At 31.9% G+C, this 21,482-nt stretch overlaps 1 long non-coding RNA gene across 1 annotated transcript; it reads right to left on the bottom strand.

Moving 5' to 3' along the window:
• Positions 1-3,015: 3,015 nt before the first annotated feature.
• On the bottom strand, positions 3,016-4,668 carry LOC127698378 (uncharacterized). The gene is made up of 3 exons (XR_007980813.1): positions 4,523-4,668; positions 4,139-4,211; positions 3,016-3,137 (listed from the first exon to the last, which is right to left on the bottom strand). It is a non-coding gene; the product is annotated as an uncharacterized LOC127698378 (long non-coding RNA).
• Between the last annotated feature and the right edge of the window lie 16,814 nt (positions 4,669-21,482).

The following is a 21,482-nucleotide window of genomic DNA, read 5'->3' as shown; positions in this document are numbered from 1 at the left end:
ACATAATCTTTCAATCAGTTTAATTGAGGTCTGGAGCTGGCATGTCAGTAACTGCTAGTAGTCTGTTGTTATTCATGTATTATTGTCATTTTGTTTATTTTCTTTTGTTTCCTATTCTGACATCGGACTCGGACTTCTCTTAAACTGAGATTTACTGTGCGTACTGTTGTACGTTTGTTTTTTTCTACATTGGCTAGAAGTATAGGGGGAGGGTTGAGATCTCAAAAAAACATGTTTAACCCCGCCGCATTTTGCGCCTGTCCCAAGTCAGGAGCCTCTGGCCTTTGTTAGTCTTGTATCATTTTTAATTTTAGTTTCTTGTGTATAATTTGGAGTTAAGTATGACGTCCATTATCACTGAACTAGTATACATATTTGTTTAGGGGCCAGCTGAAGGACGCCTCCGGGTGCGGGAGTTTCTCGCTGCATTAAAGACCCATTGTGTCCTTCGGCTGTTGTCTGCTCTATGTTTGCTGTTTGCTAAAGTATAAATTATACTAAATAATAAGGATCTTCTTGTCCCAGGCAGAAAACCCTGGCCGTGTTAGGCGCAACTATTTGAAAGTTTTGGTCCTCGGTGCTCTTCAGCTTTGTACTTGTTTTGGCTCTCAAACTTTTTTCATCTGAGCGTCACTGGTTAGTCATGTATGGACGAGACGCACATCTGGCGTATTAAATTTTAAACCTAGTACCTTTTGTTAGCTATTATTCGTGTGTTTCTTTGTCCTATATGTTCTCCCATTTATTTGTATTGTAGTCATGTCATGTAATGTTGTCATTTTAATGTTATTTTTAACATTGCCATAAAAGCGGGAGGTTTGGCATGCCACAAAACCAGGTTCAACCCACCATTTTTTTCTTAAAATGTCCTGTACCAAGTCAGGAAAATGGCCATTGTTACATTATAGTTCGTTTCTGTGTGTGTTACATTTTAATATTGTTTTTTTTTGTTGTGTCGTTGTTCTCCTCTTATATTTAATGCGTTTCCCTCAGTTTTAGTTTGTAACCCGGATTTGTTTTTATCTCTATCGATTTATGAGTTTCGAACAGCGGTATACTACTGTTGCCTTTATCTATGGTCGGGTTGTTGTGTCTTTGACACATTCCCCATTTCCATTCTCAATTTTATCATATATATTATAACTAAATGCTTAAATTGTGATGTGATGTAGTTTAGCTTGGCGAAACCCAAACTTACTACTAACTATACTGTATTTGTGGAAGTAGTTTAGCTTGGCGAAACCCAAACTGACTACTATACAGTTTTAAAGCAATATAATTTTGTGTGTTTCATGCCAACAATCCTTTAGTATCTGCTCAGTTATCTTTTTGAGCCAAGTTACTGCTAATAACTTCTTTGTGTGTATACCATCCTTGTATAAATTAAAATTATGATGATGACGTTGTGTTAACTTATTATGACACAATCCTTTCTTGTATTTTGTATTGCAAGCTAAATCTGATGAAAATTTTGGCGAATAGCTGCCAATACGGTTGGTAATCAGCTTAATTTGTTTATTAAGTTGAACTATTTGCTCCTCCAGTTCAATATCCTGTTCATAAAATTCAGTAATATCAGGGTGTCTCTTATTCCTGTTCCATTCAACAATGGAGTATAGAGAAGTTTCCAAAAATGTGAGTTTATTTTTTGGATATTTGTTGAAAAGTTCAATAATAAGTTCAACTTCTTGCAAAATGTTTTCAATGACTTGGTTGTGGTTAAATGTAGTAATGGCTATGTATACTTTAATAGATTTAGAGGTTAAATTGCATGTTCCAAGCCATACATATAAAGATATGTCTCCAAATTCCTGTATAACTGATTGTATGTTTTGTTGAAGAAAGATAATTGCTTCCTTTAATGAAGCTCCTTTTTTAAAATACCATTTGATTTCTCCTTCGTATTGAGTTACAATCTCTGATTGCAAGTATGATCCTTTGCTGTCAGCAAGTATGACAGGCATTAAGTATGAAGATTTAAATAGGGGATGTTTCAACGGTCTTCTTATGTATTTAAATAAATTGTTGACAGACATCTAATGTTGACAAAACTATGCGCACGAAAAGATATGACACAAAAATCGCACGACAAAATAACGCACGCTAAGTTAAAGTCAAATATATGTATACGAACGCTATATATAAATATGTATGTAAATATCAAGGATAGTCATAAATATCGGACAATAGTAGAAGTCACTCAAGGGGTCACAATACACATATGTTGTATAAAAATAACTAAGTGTATCAAAGTACTTTAATACAATGGGTCAACCTGAGAAACTCCGTATCAATGTAAACTAAACTCAAAACTAGTAGAGTAACTAAAATATCAATCAAATATATGCTAAAATATCACTGTGCGTAAACCAGGAATGAAAACAACAAAGCACAATGAAGTCCTAACTTATGACCTGAATGACCTATATAATGACCCGGAAGTGGACTGTGAGGGGGGACGGGCCAGGGGGTAAGGACTAACTCACATCTATCCTTGTACTTTATGTGTGTCAATCACAAACAATATATTAAAGTCTAAGCAACTTTACCTAGACCCTACATGAAGTATACATATACACAAAAATTCCAAATATAACTGTTAACCAAATATCACACAATATAGAGACTGAAAATACACACATACAAACATGGACAATATTTTCCAGTCACAAAAGTACAAGTAAATTACAAAACACACATAAATATGCACGAGTAAGTTACTCGTGACACTGGCACTCAATATAATATAATAATACAAATAATATAAACAGTTAATACTATAATAAGTGTTAAAGTTTACCAATTATTAACCAAAGTTTGTTGATAAATTGTCTGTTTTCATTCCACGTTGTTTCTGTTCCGAAAGTTCTATAAGGTCAAATTACGGACTGTCAATTCTATAAATAGACAAAGGTAAATTCCAACTTTGTGCACTGTAGAATACACTATAGTCGACGAAATTCCGAACTCACAGTCTCACCTCTGGCCTCTAAATAATTTTGCCCTCAAAATCACTGGTCTACACAGTTTGCATCATGCCATTTACGTTAGGCGCCAATTTCTAGTAGGGGTACAGTGGGCGGTAGAGCAGACTAGATGATGTCAATACTTTTATTACGGCAGTATAAACAACAACCCTGCAAGTACATAAATAGACATAAATAGACATTAAGTTATACACAAATAAACATAGACATATACACATTATTAGTAAGATAATACAATACAATACAATACAATAGACTGAATCAAGTATACAAAAATACATGTAGCTTATCAAAATGGTCTTTGCTTAATACGATTGGTAGTTAATTTTGAAACTAGAGTGTTTTTGAAAAATAACATAAAATACAACCAGTCGAACAATACATTCAAAACTGACATGACACATATGGCAAAATTTGGGGTAATTTGCTAATTTGCATAGCGGCCATTTTGCCTTATCATGACGGCAGCCATTACAATAGGATTATATAAGCCCTTTTAATAAAAATGCCAATATGCAAATACCTATGTCGAATGAACAATTTGTTCGCATATAGGTGATTTGTACATGTTTTTAGGCTTCTGTCCGTGTACAAATGGACATTGTCCACTCTGAAATCTTTCGGCCTTTTTAGTTTAAAAATCGGAAGCGTAACCATTGTGTAATTGCTATATAAGATCAAATAAAATGACGTAAAATCGTAAAATAGCAAGATTCAAAACAGAAATACACATGCAAGAAGATATTGTTCATGATTTGTTCGCATATAGGGAAACACCTTGTAGGTTGAATTTTAAAGTTAAATAACTTTTAACTTACCTGCTTTCTTAAGTTTTCGGCCAAATTCTTTTAAAAACATGATGATTTCAACCTTCCCATTTCGTAAAAAGTCAAATTTTAAGCATTTTCCCTTAGAATTACACAGCATTTTTGTAAATATCCGCCAAAGGAAGTTTTTAAAGATACATTAGTTTTAGATACATGACGGAAAAGGACTGGATTATCCGCAAATCTATAATAAATTATATTTTCAATCTTAAGCTAAGGGAAGTAATTTGATCAAAAGGGACAAAGTCACGTGGTGCAAATGATTTAAATAAAGTACCTTTGATTTTGCCATATGACAAGACAAATACAAGAACATGTAATTACCTGTCTATGGGACCAGGTTTTATACTGGTAATATGTATCAGTAACTATATTCTTATTCAGTAGTAAATAATATCTGAAAAATATAAAGTAATAACATTTTTACCTCTATGAACAATGAAAATATTATAACTGTCTGAATCTTTAAAATCTTCAAACTATATGTTGAAGCTACAGAACACAATATGCTTTATCAGTTATTCAAATAAAAGGTCTGATTTCTATACTTGCAGGATATCACAATTACAAAAGTACTACTTTAAAATTATCTAACAATGAATACCATAATGTACCAAAAGACACACATTTTCATAAATCTATCACTCATGCTTGTTCACACAAAAATGGGTAAAAACTGGGAAAAGGGTAATAAGGAAGAATATCTACCTTATAAATATATATCTGTCACAAAAATATAGAATCTGCAATATTCTCAAACTCTATGAATAGAAAATATGTCTAAACTATATGAAGACAAAGAACCCACTGGTCACAATATAGATTTAGGCGGGAAAACTATATCCAACCACAAAACAAAGGAATCTAGAAATATCCAACCATTAGAATATAGCAAAGTACTCTCGACCAATGAAATTTTAGAATTGGGTGCCTCTTAATTGTGAAGAATGAATGTAAATCATGTTCTTAGAAAGGGATTATCCTATTATTTGGGTCTATTTACAGTTCAAAACAAAGAGTTTCTATAAATGAGTTACAACTGCCCCGAAGCACATTTATCAGATTGAAAGGTTTTATCACAAAGTGATTGAAACTGACTAAAAGTTGAATTGTGAAACAAACAAAAATCTCAAAATAAGTTGAAGTTTACTGGTGCAGTAAAATTGGTACGGTGAATTTTTTTATGAAAATATTAATAACTTCAAATTACTATAAAATTAAACATTACCAAAGCAATGCAAAAAAAAAGAAAAAAAATCTTTCAGATAAAAAAATAACCTAAATCGTTAGCTTTCCAAAACTTTGATTACTTGATCAGAGATTGGGGAAAATAGTTATTTCCAATACAATTATTCCGATAAAAAACAGGAATTAAATTTTAAACATATTAAAAACTTTTAAGGGCATTATTTTTTTAGCATTTCCCTGACATAATGAAACAGTATTTGATGTAAAAAGCCGGACCAAATTATTGGCTGTGAAATAAAATTTAGTTGTAACTCTAATGTATTAATTGATTTAAACTGTAAATAAAACAGGATAATTCCTCACTAAAATATTACATGATTTACATTCATACTCACAATCAGGAAACATACAATTCATACCTTTTCTTTCTACTGTGTGTCAACTTATATCTATAACGCATTTTTTTTTTTAATATTTCCCAAATGATAAGAAAGTCCTCACATCACTAAAACTTATCCATAAATGACATGCCGAAAAAGGAAGTCATGCATCAATTATAAACATTGCACTGACAATGAAACTAATTCTTGAATAGATCATTTGAGCCTTGAGCACTTTACAATATTCTAAGTTTGTAAGAGAATGATAATCCCTTATTTCATGATAAGTACTCGCTAACGCTCGTACTTATTCATGAAGAAAGGGATTATCATTCTCTTACATATACATAGAAAGACTCAAACAAGACACATCTTAAACTACTCACAACTCACTTGACCATAACACCTCTGGAAAATTCCTAAATCCAATGTATAGTTAAATATTACAATACATGTACTATAAAGATCAATCATAGCCTGAAGACAAAATCAATACTTTGTCAAGTAGATGAATAAAATATATTCTTTTTAAACAAAAGAGAACTGTATCAATCAAATAACTTTAAAATATAATTTTATTCAAATATCAAATATTAATATGTAATAAAGCATATTCTATAAAAGTATTATAAAATATGAGAAATACACATTGTCACACAATCATCTAAGTTTGACAAAGTTTATCCAAAGGGAAGAAAAGATGCTTATTTAAGTTAAAATTTTAATAAACAAAGTCTTATTTATGATAATTATGATAATGTACAATTCAAAAATAAAACGCCTATATTGTGAGCTATGTCGCAATTTTATTGTGTATCATATGCTCCTGTGACGCCGTCTCTTGTGACGGAGTTTTCTTCTATAAAACATCAAACCACCATAATTTAATCCCTTCCCGTTCATACTGGTATATACTATTTGGTATTCAAATTAAATCAATTATCATAGTATGATAACGATAACTAAACATAGATTTTAATATGGAATTAACACTCAGAATAAAAAGTTATTAATAAAATCTAAAAAGAAACACTTTCAAAAGTGCTGTTGAGAAAATATCAAAGCTTTTATGAAAGTAATATCAATACAAATAAGAAAATTTAGAACGAAAGATAAAGTTTAGTAGTCGTCACATAATTATTAGGTCTTTCCACTTTTCTGTGGAAAGACCTATTGTATTTGTTCTGATTATTATTATTAAGGTCTTTCCTTTTTCAAAAGGGAAAGACCTTACTGTATTTCTTCTGTTTATTATTATTATTATTCTTTTTCCGCCAAACTTTGACGAAGTTAGCAGCCTTAACCGTAAGACATGTCGCTTTCATGTTCACACTATGTATCGGTGTCATGAATACCTATCCGGAACTCACCCTGTGAGTTGAAAAATTTTGTCGGTTCGGAGTAATCCCTCCGAAACCTAAAAACCTTGTTATCAATTAAACACCGTAACCGTAATAGGTAGAAAAAAACCGAAGGGTGAAATTTGTTCAGGACCAGACCCCGGTTCTTCGTTACATTTGGATTGAAAAGATTCAACGACTCATTGGTAGGGTTATGCCCTTTGAAAATTAACCGCAGTCGGTTGGCCCCCAAAACACAGAAACCGTAAGTCGTAGACACCTAGGATCTTCACCAACCATCATCAATTGATGTGACTCTGAAAAATATCTCAAGGTCAAATTTGTATGTTGACCTTGACCTTTGACCTAACACCTTGTTATGGGATAATCTCAGAAACCATTATACTTACAGAAGTTTTGAATAGTGGGAAATGTGTGGGTCATTAAGTCGCAACTTCGTTACATTTTGACCGAAAAGATTTGACCTTTCTATAAGGGCATAACTCCTAGTTTATGTTTCTAAAAAGACAAAACCAGCTTTTACTGTTAAACCAAAGGTCCAAGACCCATGGGGTCTTCAACAATGACATTTGGGAACAACGACCTTGACAAAGGTCACAAGGTCAAAGGTCAAGGTCATGTCCCAGATAGCGAATTATGTGTTTTTGACTTTATTTAAAGGATTTTTAGTGTGTTTAAAAGCTTTTTAAGGTTGACCTTGACCTTTGACCTTACAACATTTTATTGGATATCTCAAAAACGATTATACTTACAGAAATAGTAAATAGTGAAAAATGTTTAGGTGACTAAGGCACAACTTTTTTTACATTATGACCGAATTGATTTGACATATAATTAAGGGGCATAACCCCCGTTAATGCTTTCTGAAAAGACAAAATTAGCTTAACTATTGAACCAAAGGTCCTAGACCCCTAGGGTCTTCAGCAATGACATGAGACCAATGACCTTGACAAAGGTCACAAGGTCAAAGGTCAAGGTAGCGAATAAGTGTTTTTAACCTTATATAAAGAATTTTTAGTGTGTTTTCAAGCTTTTTAAGGTTGACCTTGACCTTTGACCTTACAACTTTATATTCGATATCTCAAAAACGATTATACTTACAAAAATAGTAAATAGTGAAAAATGTTTAGGTGACTAAGGCGCAACTTTTTTATATTTGGACCAAAGAGATTCGACCTATCCTTAAGGGGTATAACCCCCGTTAACTGTTTCTGAAAAGACAAAATTAGCTTTAACTCTTAAACCAAAGGTCCTAGACTCATGGGGTCTTTTGCAATGACATCGTGGACCAATGACCTTCACAAAGGTCACAAGGTCAAAAGTCTAGGTCATGTCCCAAATAGCCACTTTGTTGTTTTTTTTGTCATATTTTAACGGCTTTATGTGTGTTTAAGAGCTTTTTAATGTATTCTACCCCTATTGGAACATGTATTTTACATTACGAAAAGGAAAGACCTCTCAATTGTTCAAGAACAATTGACATTTTAATTATTATTAATATTATTATTATTATTATTTTTTTCTTCCGCCTAATTTTGTTCTCACGTAAAATTTTTGTTTCGCAAGATGTCGCTTAGATATTTCTTATATAATATCATACAGTTTATGCGCTTTTTATTTTCACCCATTCTAAGCCGAACAATTTTCTTTGTAGGAGTTATCTCCCCGAACACTGTTTTCCTTGTTACTGCATCTCCTCCGTAACCGTAAAAGAAAGCGACAAATTTATTTTACTAAATTGCTCGTTATATCCTCAGGAAGTTTTGTCCAATTTTGACCGAGGCGGTACTAAACTCCATATGAGAGTTATTTCCCCTTCTGTATTTGACATAAGGGATATATAAATGTATAGCATGAATGGTAAGGGATAGAGACCTAAGGTATATTGATTTGAGTTCCTTGGTCCATTTAAATGAAATTGAGGCCAAGGTCAAAGGTCAAGGTCATATTCTAAATTTTGACTTTTCCTTGTTATTTGATCTCCTCTGTCACTTTTAAAGATACAAATTAAAGAATAAGTGCAAAATGTTTGCCTAATTGTGATTAAGATATGATACATTTGGTCTGAAACAATCCAATGACATCTTATAGGAGTTATTGTCCCTGAAATGATTCAAGTTAAGGTTAATTGATTATTACTCCAACTTGTTACATGATAAAGCCATAGGGTCTTTTGCAAACTGTTGGTTGACCTATGACCTTGAAAAATGTCAACCGGAAGTGACCTTGAGTGAACCGGAAGTAGTATTTTTTGCACTTATTTCATGGAAAAGTACCTAGAAACTATATATTTTTGAATGACCATAGGTTAACCTATCTTTTGAGACCGGAAGTAACATTTTATAAACCGGAAGTAGCATATTATCTTCCTTATTACAGGCATAAGTATATACAAACTATATATTTTTGGAATCAGTGTGAATAAAGCTATCATATGAGACCGGAAGTGACATTTTCTAAACCGGAAGTAGCTAATTATCTCCCTTTTTACATGCAAAAGTATATATGAACCATATATTTTTGGAATCAGTATAAATAAAGCTATCATTTGAGACCGGAAGTGACATTTTCTAAACCGGAAGTTGGCAATTATCTCCCTTATTTCAGGCAAAAGTATATAGAAACCATATATAAATTGACTCAGTATGAAGAAACCAAAGCTTGGACGCCAATAGTAATTTTGAGTAAACTGGATGTAGCTTCTCATCAATAATTTAGAACATTGATGTGGAAAGACCTTCAATTGTTCTCTGAACAATTGGTTTTTAATTGTTAATTGAATTGCTCTGTATTATTATCGATTTCATATTGTACAGAAGAGCGGAGAATATCTGATAATTACATAAAAGATATACAACACGTGAGTGTAAAGGTAATATACATTTAGCTGAAAACTGCATAAGTCAATATTGATTAACGAACAAATGTTAAAATTCATCTAATAAAAATGTTTTAGTAAACCAATACGACCCCTTTATCTTTTTTCTGTCTTTAGACATCATCAGATTATGCAACTATCACAGATTAGTAACAAGATGTTGCAGTCACTTTGTTACTGAGAACAACATCACAAAAAGCTGTCAAATTATACAAAAATGTACATTTAAAGCTTCAATAATCACATATTATCTTTTTCATCATTCCCATTTAAGAACGTAATTTCTTTCTAAAAATCATGTGAATGATTTATATAGGTGTTGTACTTGTTTTTGATACTCCAGTTTCAATAACTACATTACTAGGAATTACACTGGTAACCTTATAAACCCCTGTTTATGAGAAGAAAAAAATCGTTACATTATATTATTTACAATTTTGCACAGAATATCTTAATTGAGGCAACTTTCTATTTATTTCAAGATGTACAAAAGAACTGAAAAAATCTGATTATAACATGCATGACATGCAACACATCTCTGTAAAGGAAATATACATTTAATAGAATACTGTTAAATTATACAAAAAATGCACACCACAATGCTGCAATTATCACTTATTCATCACTTATTCATCACTCCTAATGAACATAGAATTTTTTTTCTGGCCATGTCACCATTTACCTAAAATGAAAAAAAATATTACCCTAGCTATATAATAGTTCAGTTAGTAGAATAAGTACGAACATATCTGGTTTGATAACAAATTAAATGGAATACAATAATATAAAAATATAAAAGATGAGAAATGATTGACATTCTTCATCGAAGACACAGTGAAGTTAAAGTAAGCTTTGATTAAAACCTAACAGTAAGCAATAACGGACCATAAATTTTCTTATGTTCGGCAATTTTCGGCATTCGGCCGCTTCATTACCTCTTAAACCGGATCTGTGCCCTATATTCAGTCTATAGCTTTTGTTCCTCATTTTATTAGCTTTCTTATGATATATAGGATATACCTGTAATTAGGGGATTCGGGGTTCAAAACTCGATCGTACCGTGATTTGTTTTGTATTTTTTCTTAGGTTCGGCCGTTTTCGGTATTCGGCCGCTTCAATTTATAGGATATACCTGTAATTAGGGGATTCGAGAGTTCAAAACTCGATCGTACCGTGATTTGTGTTGTATTTTTTGTTAGGTTCGGTTCAGCAGTGTTTGAGTTGTTTTTGGTATTCGGGCGTTCTATAAGGTATAAAACGACTAATTCATAGCCCCATTGCTTTCTATGTTAAATTCTGCAATTTCAAGCATTAATGGCTACTTTGTCATAACTTCAAATAAATTGCAGTTATTTCATATCACAACTATACCTTATCCTGACTTGTGCTGAAAAATTCAACATACCTTTAATTGCACATTAGAGCGTACGGGTTCCCGGAAGTTTGAAAGTACAAAAACAGGTACTTCTGATCTTAACAACCGGGCAAATGTGCCCTCCAATTAAAATTTCATATACTTCTTTATTATTCAAAAAAAACAAGGGTTCTACAGTGATCCCAAGTCCCCAGGCTTTCATTTGATACTAAAACTAGCCAAATATTCCACCTATTGACAAAGATACAGCTATGCGTAGGAACTATTTTGTTTAAAATATGTACTACTTTGTTCTTTCCGACGGGGCCTGAATTAGTGGTTCTATACCATAACACAGATCTCCTATTTGTTAGTGCTATTATTAGATTTTTCTTGAGGAAACACCCTAGTTTTTTATACGAAACTTTCATTACTTGTGTATATTACCTCTTATAGCCTTTTCATATTTTTCTATGTTTTTTATATATAAATGTGTAAATATGTGAGTATTTTTAATTGGAAAGTGAGATTTTGAAAAGAATTATTCGCACTTATATATACAGACATAATTATTCTTTTGCCCTCCCCTGACACAAGGTTTACCGTTTAGTCGGCGGATTTCATTTAGTGTGGACATCCCGATAGAGAAATGATGCCGGAAACGAATGCTCACTTTAATGCTTTATGAATAAAGGGGGCCCCACCCCCTAGAAATATATATAACAAACTAAGTGCGACAATTGTACCGTAAGCTTCTAGATATTTTAATAGTGCTTTGCATGTATTTCAATATGATCGTGCTGTTATATATCCTGTCTGTATGTTGTGTTTGTGTTACCTTATATTTGGTAAAAAGCTCTTAAGAGCTTATGTTTATATTGTTATATGTGAACCGAATCAAAATAGAACTTTCGTATTCGTATATGCATAAGTGGATTTGAGATGCATGATCAAGTGCAATTTTACATAAAAAAATAAATAATTCTAGATAAAAGGGATAGGCCTAACAAATATCCTATCTCTTTATACCTTAAAACTATATAATACTAGACCTCAACGTTTTAAGCTGATAGTATTTTAATCGAATTATAGCAATTCATTACACAAAACAAACCAACTTATCGATCCTTTAAATAAACGTATTCTAAAAGGTCACCAATTCAACGCTGTCATAAATTCTTTGAATATTGTATAAATTGGTATTAATATTGTTTTTATCAGTTAATTAAATTCCATTGATCTACAATCTGTCGATTCCTGTATATATATATCTTGGCATTGCACAATGTCATGTTTTTCTCTGATCTTAACACTAAATCCATGTTGGATGTGCACTGATTGATAATTTAGTCTTAGATGCATTTTTTTATTAGTTGTAATTTGCTTTGAACTAGCTGTCAGTAATTGAGAGTACACTCAGATTTGCACTAAGTGTCTTTTCGTTGTTGGGATGTACAAGTACCCGGCCACGTTCACTCTATGTTATATATGTGTTTCTATTTGTATCCATCTGATGAGTTAAGCCTTTTTTTACATCGCGATGACCGTGAGGGCATTCCGATGTATTGTTGCAACAGAGATTTCTACTTACGTTACTTTCGTTTTTGACTGGTAACGGATCTATAAATACGCGGACATTATCGAGTGCAAAATAACATTCCTTATCGCCTGTTATAAATTCATTTCTTTAATGATTACTCATAAAAATATTTTATTTTATAACATTACTTAATAATTTGAAAACGTTTTGTCTTTAGAAATGTATATATAAGTGAAATATCATTACTACAGTATCTTTGCACTCGTTTAGAAGAATTGTGTTAACGCATGCGGAAGAATATCTCAAGAACGTTTTGCGGAAAAATATGAATGCCTATTCAATCCAATCTATTAGAAAAATCGAATTATTACAGAAGAGTGTCCACCATGCACTTGCACTGCATTATTATTAGAATAGCAGAATAGAATAATATACAAATAGATGAAAATGATATATACAGTAACTGTTATATACAAATATTGATATAATATATAACAACAAACCAGAGTATACTATTTTGTATCACTAGAATCAGAGACATATATACTAGATATTAAGATGTCTATGCTACAATTATATATTACGGTGAGGTTGAATTCCCTGTCATTTATTCATCATCCACGCACGAACTTGTCTCCGAAAAAAATATATCTCTGTACATTAAACTCACTTTCAGGTATAGAGATGTGATTTTTTTTTCTGAGACAAGTGCTTGTGACCATCCACAATAACTTGCGGTCATCCGATGTTCAGTACTTCAGTACTTTGATTATGGTTGGTTCTTATGTTGTACTGTTATACCACTGTCCCAGGTTAGGGGAGGGTTGGGATCCCGCTAACATGTTTTACCCCGCCACATTCTGTATGTATGTGCCTGTCCCAAGTCATTGTCGTTTTTTGGTGTGTTACAAATTTGTTTTTTTTCATTTTTTTGTACAATAATTAGGCTGTTAGTTTTCTCGTTTGAATTCTTTTTACATTTGTGATTTCTGGGCCTTTTATAGCTGACTATGCGGTATGGACTTTGCACATTGTTGAATGCCGTACGGTTACCTATAGCTGTTAATGTCTGTGTCATTTGGTCTCTAGTAGAGAGTTGTCTCATTGGCAATCATACCACATCTTTTTTTAAATTTTTATATATACCAGTAGATATTAAAGTTATTCAATTTGAATAAACTTGAATAGTGAATAGTGCAAAAAACACAGTTCACTATTCATGAATTTTGAATAGTGAAAAGTGAAAAGTGAATAGTGAACGTACTTCAGCCCGGTATACATTGTAATATATATCGTTTATGTTATATACAGAAAGGGAAATAACTCACATATCGAGTGTCCGGATTGTTTCGGTCAAAATTGAACAGAACATTTTGAGCATTCCCGATGAAGATAATTCCAGAATAGCGCTTCAGACTCCTAAAATCTATAGAGGGCTATTTTATTTTTTGTAGCACTTGGACGATACCGCTGCTGTTGGACTATACATCCCGAGCGTATAACCAGCTCAGTAGTCAGTGCACCAGCTCATTATTCAGTGCTTCGATAATGACATGATTTAGAAAATACTTTTTTTACAGTGTCTGTTAATAAATTAAAATATTTTGAGAAACTAAAGCTTCTACTTCCTCAGGAAACGTTGACCTTAAATTGATATGGCTAATACTTTATGTCCTTTTGTTCATATAGCTTCTCGCGTGGCCCAAACACATATCGTTCTTTTAAAATATTCTGTATCAATACGAGATATTTTCACCATCCTTTTGTATGTTGAAAATACTAAAATGAGAGAAGGACGGATCTGTGATTTCTAAAATATCTTTCTTGAATGATGTAGGGTCTTTTGTATTCCCAGATATAAAAAAAGCAGTGAACAGATGTGTGACAGATAAATTTGTATTTTGCATGGACAATGTATCATTGGTTAGGAGTGACAAAAAGATTAGATAACATTCCTGAGAATAATTTTATTTAAAGAACGATTTGCTTTATCTAAAGAATAGAACTCGAAAAGAGTGTTAAAAAAGCAAAACGTTTTATTTTGTGATCAGTTTTTATACGAAAAAGAGGCGGAAGATACCAAGAGGACATTCAAAACTGATAAGTCTAAGAAAACTGACAACGCTATGACAAAAAAAAAAACAAACAAAAAACTACGAATAGACGAACAAGTTCAGAAAACACTACATTGAATTTGAGATTGAGTAACATGAATTCCACCGGTGGATGAACTCAGGTGCTCCGAAAAGGGTAAGCGGTTCATATACCATATGTGGCACCCGTCGTGTTGCTTATGCAAGTAAACATCAAGTGATTAGCCTGATTTAGTATTTTCACTATTAAACCGACAAATTTCAATTCAATGATGGTACATACACAAAGACATTGACGTTCCGAAATATATTTTTTTTTTCATTTCCAGGCGAGATTTAGACCATTGAATTATTTAAAATATCAAAATTAAAGGAACTACGTTTCAATGATCATTTTAAGTATAACATTTGTCAAAATATCCAGCGGAAAGCAACAAGAAATTTTTCGTTGGTAGAAATAAAACCAAAAAAACTGTTTCTGCATTTGATATGTTGAGATCATCCAATGCTTAGTGTGAAATAACATTTTGTTTCTTTTCTTATTTTTAGTAATGTAACTATGAATAAAACTATATACATATTTGTTTACTATTTAAAACGACAGTATATTTAAATGTATGACATGGCATGAAAGATGCTACATACTTTTATTCATAATACAGAAAATCAATAATATTGTTCTGTTTTATCATTATGTTGAATCTTTTTTAGACAATCTTTATAAGTTTTTTCGTATTCCATAACGATATCTGGATTCTTTTTAACGTAATAAAAATAGTCTAAATCTATATCTTCCTTTTTTAGTGTCAGGTACCTTCCGGCAGGCAATTCCCAGTAGTCACAGTTACTCACGATTTTAAAATGCTTCTTAGTTTTTGGTTCCTCCAGAGCATCCATTATACACGATTCTTTTAGTCCTCGTCGTCTTAGTTTTGAAGTATAAAATGTTTTTGATACATAGACAAAAACAAAATTACATTTTTCAAGCACTGTTTCAATCTCAATATCACTGTCATGCTCTTTCCTGTGGAAAACATTCTCAAACAACTTGATATTAATACCACTGTATCCCATTTCTTTTGATAATGATTCTAGTTGAAACTTAAATGATTCCACTTCAGTCCTCTGATTTTCTTCTTCTATGTGTAGAATAACGATGTCTGTTAAACAGATAAAAATTCAATCATGATTATGACAAAGTTTATTTATTAGAATTCTTAGCATTGTACAAATAATTTTATTTTGTATGAACCATGTTTAAATGTAGCTACAAATGGTTTGTTTCCAGGTTTTCATTCAGAATTTAGAATATGAATGCTTCAAAACACATCATTATATGACCTTTGATTTGTTTTTATAAACGTGCAAATTTTCAGTGTATATTTAAGGTTCATTCCTCGATACCATCTTTACATAGTTTACAAAGACTGTATGTTCTGAAATGATATACTAGTAATTTACTATAACGAATTACTAAATCTTTATCGCATATTTTGTAAATTGATCCTCTCATTGATTGAAACATTTACATGTGTCGGACATCTTTAATATTCCATCTGTAAAACTTTTTTTAAGAGAAGTACCGCTCTTTAGTTAATAATTAATTACAATGAATGCAATTGTGATATTGTTTTAATTACTAGACAAAAAATGGAAAACATTGTCTTGATTGAAACAGGACTAATATTAAAAGAAGTAAAGGTTTCTAAAACGTTTCAGTTTTTTGAAATTTTTGAAAGAGCCCTAAGCAGATTTTACTTTTAAATCGAAATTAAAGAACGTGTGTTGAACAAGTTGTTAGTATTTGTTTTGCTATTATGGCATCTTTTACGTTCCATCTTTATCACATTTTTTTATATGTTTTCGGAATCTACATTTTTATTTCCCTTTTGAGAAGGAATAAACGTAAGGCATAAGGAAAAACGTAAATACTATAGTTTAAAAAAAATAACAGGTTTTCTGCTTGTAGGTATCTTTTCAAATCGTCATATAGAATATGTTTTATAGTAAATAGTTAATGGGTTAATATGGAACGCCACAGCTGCTTTATGATAACTACCATCATAGCATGAAGCTAATTTTCAATGCTATTACGACATTTGACTTGACTACTCTGTCTATTTGATATATTACTTAGATAAATTTATATACTATAAAGACGTTCTTATATAAAACGCTACCTTATCATACTAATCTGTCATTTTACTTTGTCATGAAGACATTTTTTATACTATGCAAACATCTTAATACAACATGGAGCTACCTTTTCATACTGATTGGTCATTTAACTGTACTATATTGTCATATTACTATCTTACGAAGATAAAGCCGTATACTACAAAGACATCTTGGTATAATATGGAGCCTCCTTTTCATTCTATCTTTTCAACTTACTATGCTATTCTGACAGATTACTTTATCATAATGATACATCTTTATACTATAAAGACTATTGATATAATAGTAATGCTGACCAAGGAATATAAAAAAGGCGCAAGTTCTTGTTTTTGTTTACGTAAAGTGTAATGAATTCGAGCATGTGAAAAATTGCCTCCCCCTTTTTATATGAAAAAGGTCCATGAAAAATCATCATTTTACCAAAAAATATACAGACCATTAGACTATAATTAGAATAAGTGTGAAGTTTTTTTTCATAGGGATGCAACTCTTAATGTTGGATTTGATAATTTCTGTTATTCAGGTAATATGCAATAACTTTTGATAAGAAATGATACTGATATAATTTTTCATGTGGTAAATATTGTAATCTGCACTTATGGACCTACAACTTTCTCAAAATGTTGATGCTCTTCTTTTGCAAGAATTAAGAAATATGTATTCTCAATAATTTCACAAAGAAGTGTGAGCAAAACTCTGTGTTACTTGACCAAAAATCTTCAAAAACAAAATTAGCGGAATACCATTTACATTTATATGTAGTAACAATTTCATTATTGAATTTGTCATTTTTCCCCAAATCGGTGCAGCTCAGAAAACAACAAGGTCTCGTTTTTCAGCTTCTGTCTGTTTTATTTGTTAACTTGTTTTAAATGCAATGCATTCTCTGTTGATTTTCTTGCTAGATCAAGATCTTGTTTTTTAACGCTTTCATGTTAAGATATTTTATTATGAACTGCCAAATGGGTCAACTTTGTTCATGTACCTCACAACCCAGGATTTTCAAGGACGAAGTGGTTAAATAGTATGAATCTTTTTTCAAGATAAATGCTATCTTTTTTATTCCGTTATTACAACATTTATTCTTTTTTTATACGACCGTTAAGTTTTGACGGGACGTATTATGGTATACATATGTCTGTCCCTCCGTCTGTCCGTCGTAAACCTTTCGCACCGTATCTTGCCTTGCTTGATTAACTTCAAATTCTACACATTTGTTTGCTATGATAGTCTTACGGTCAATATGCTTTTTGGTGAAACCTAATTTTTCCTTCCAGAGTTAATCAATAAAACGATCTAAAACGGAATTTATTCATCAAGAAGATATAATCTTTAATGGATTTAAAATTGAAGATTTGACGATTTCAAGACAATTAAGTAGTATACAATTTTTTTACAAATCAGTGACATAGCCTACCAACTTGACCTTAAACATGACAAACCTTACATTAAATACTATTAATAACTTTAATTCACGTCAATTCATTGTACTCTTTTTCTTTTATACTTCTTTTTACCAAGGTACTTTTAATTTTCAAATATATATATAAGATTTGCAGAAAATTTTGGACAAATAAGCTATTGTTTGTATCAATTTTTATATATGGCTTGATAGAAACAGTGTTATTTAATTGCAATTGCTTCATTGTTTTCCGTTCGCTTTTGATTTTGCCATTTGATGAAGGACTTTCCTTTTTAAATTTCCTTGGCGTTTGGTATTTTTTTGTTTAACTTTTTTCATACTCACAACCTTTTACAAGCAAGGGGCTAAAGCGTTTATCAAGTTATTCGGTTTCCAGAGATAAAGTTTATTGAAAGGAAAAGATTTTTGACTATGCAGAGTAAAATATCTTTTTATTTGCTAACTTTACATCTGAATACTTATGTTCAATCTCGTCACTAGATTAAGAAGTAGAAAAACTGAAGGAATCTCATAAACTTCAAAAGGAACGAGATAGGGTATACTATATGCATGTCTCACGTACACATGCCAATCGATTCCACACTAAGAAATGTCACAATTAGGAATATGACACAATCGGTAAAATTAAAGGTTAAACGACTGTACTGGTCTCTCATCATAATCATTATCTTAATTTTAAGATCGCGCAAAAATGTCGCTGGTTATTTGTGACACCGAGACATAGTTTCGGTCAACCAATTGTTGATGGTTACCTTAAATCGATTAAATAGAGTCGATTTCAATTATTCATCCCCTTACCTCTGTTTGAACAGTTTTTTTGTATAAGGAGAAACCCCTGTTTACGAAGTCTGCATAGAGTGAACATGCAACAGCTTAACGTATTAAGAGAGACATGTTAACGCCAAACATTGGAGCAAAAGGTATGTGACTGTCAAGAAAGTGGAAGTTGACGATGGGAAAGTTGAAATGGAAAGTTGAAATTGTCGCGTTTTTCATTGATTCTAGTTTGAAGTCGCCCATCTGTGTAAATATAGAGGAAAAGATCAAGATATGAAGTAGACCTTCTACTTTTTGAATTATCCGTAATATCAAATTCACTGGGATATATGAGTTGTAAGCACGCATTGAGTTGTAGATTATTGACTCACAGGAGATCACCAATATATCTTAAAATGAAATTATAAAACTTTGCAAAATGCTTTTTCTTATTGTCTTTGAGAAGGTTATGATTGAATTCTGCTTCATATTAGTACTTATGTATGAATTTTTCTTCATTGCTTCATATCAATACAAAACAAAATCGGTCAGGAGTGGTGCACATTAAATACCCAATAGATTATACTTTCTGCTGAAATATCAATCTACCAAACCCAACAAATATGATATCGATCAAAAGTTCATCATTTGTGTATTTGTTGTTGGAATCCGTGTGGTGTTCGATACAAAGTAATAATTTCATTATTTAAATCAAATCTAATTTATATTATAAATTCATTTATGTCTATGTGGACAACTTCTATTTGAATTACAGTCAATTTGAGCTGAGTGTAAATGGCATAATTATTTAATCTGTATTTTAACCAACCAATCAGATAACAGATATATTCTGAGGTAAATATTTTATCTGCGACAAGAAAGATCGCAAATTTTCTCTGGACAATTTTTGATTTATATATATACACTCTGGTGACAATTGATTCACAACAAACAGTAAATACATTTGTACTAAGGATAATTATTTATTCAGCATGAGCTCGTTACAAATATATCTGAAGTCCTAATTCAATTCCAAAAACTGCCAGGAGATGCCTCCCAAACGAGGAAAGTCCGGCCAAAGCGACCATTCAACAAACAAAAAACAAAAAACCAATATTGACTATACTAAATTGGCAGCTGAAATCATACGGCTACAGTCCGGGAATATAAATATTCCGACATCTTATAACAGTACAATAATTCAGGCTGATATACATGCAGATGCTGGTACAGATCATACACGTATAATACCAACATCTCCACTGTCACAGAATATAGATCCTGCTGTAAACACCGTTCCTACACCAATTCCATCATTTGCAGCATCTGAGGTGAGATCTAGAGCATCACAGATACAGGAGAATCCTCCATGCACAGTGGCACCTGAAGATTCAGCAGATCATAACCCATCATGCAGTACTTCCAAAGAATTAAACATTCAAACTGAGGTTGAAACACTTTTTTCAGGTGAGCCGCCAGTCAACAATAATATGTCAAGTGAAAATTCACTTAGAATTCAAGTTTCTGATGGCATCCCATTGGGAGCCACTATTTCTCAAAAAATTAAAGAGAAAATATGGTCTGATGAATTCATCGATATGAATAGTCTAACATCTTCTTAAGTAGAAGATCCATTTAGTCTATTTGTAAGTAACAGAAAATTTTCCCTATATAATACGTCAAGGTCAAACAAACCTCTACTGTCCATTGAGCAGTGGACATCTGCATTTCTTGTATTTTCAGATATTCACATTGAGAAATGCTCAGAGGAAGCAAGGCATTTAATTAAATATGGCCATAATATAAGAGAAATGTATGACTTATATGGAGATGAGCCTTGGAGGATATATGACGAGAAATTTAGAAGGTTAAGAGAAACTATTAAGTTACCTTGGGGAAAACTAATTGATGAATTATACACTAAATCAGCCAATACTAGTAATACCCAAAAGAAGAATTTTCTTGCCCAACCAACAAGACAAAACAAAACTTTTCAAAACCAAGGCAATACACAATACTACAGTAAAAAACATGCATCCAAACAATGTCAAAACATGCATCTTGTTTAACAGAGGACAAACTTGCAACAAACCTTGCTCATACAAGCATGTCTACCACTACTGTAAAAGGTTCACACGCAAGATTTCAATGCACTGAATACAAACCACAGCAAAATGCACAACAGAACAAACAAATGTCAAATCAAAAACAAAATACCAACGCCAGTAAACGCTAAGTTGCTGGACGAGGAATTGCAGGGTTATGATATCGATTTAAGTAATATGTTAGTTCAAGGTTTCAAATTTGGGTTTTCACTTAATTTTCAAGGTACACCAAGAAACAAAACATGCAAAAACCATAAATCAGATACAGAAAATCCAGAAGCAGTGTATCTTAAATTGGCAAAACAAAGTCTAAGTGGTCGCATTGCTGGGCTTTTTAAAGAACCTCCATTTCCATTGTTTGTTTGTTCACCACTAGGTTTGGTTCCAAAGTCAGATGGGAAATTTCGATTAA

This window comes from Mytilus californianus, unplaced genomic scaffold (assembly GCF_021869535.1).
Source record: "Mytilus californianus isolate M0D057914Y unplaced genomic scaffold, xbMytCali1.0.p SCAF_4, whole genome shotgun sequence".
Classification (NCBI taxonomy): Eukaryota; Metazoa; Mollusca; class Bivalvia; order Mytilida; family Mytilidae; genus Mytilus; species Mytilus californianus.
The sequence above is the reverse complement of the archived record's forward strand: the minus strand, read 5'-3'. Positions and strand labels throughout refer to the sequence as shown.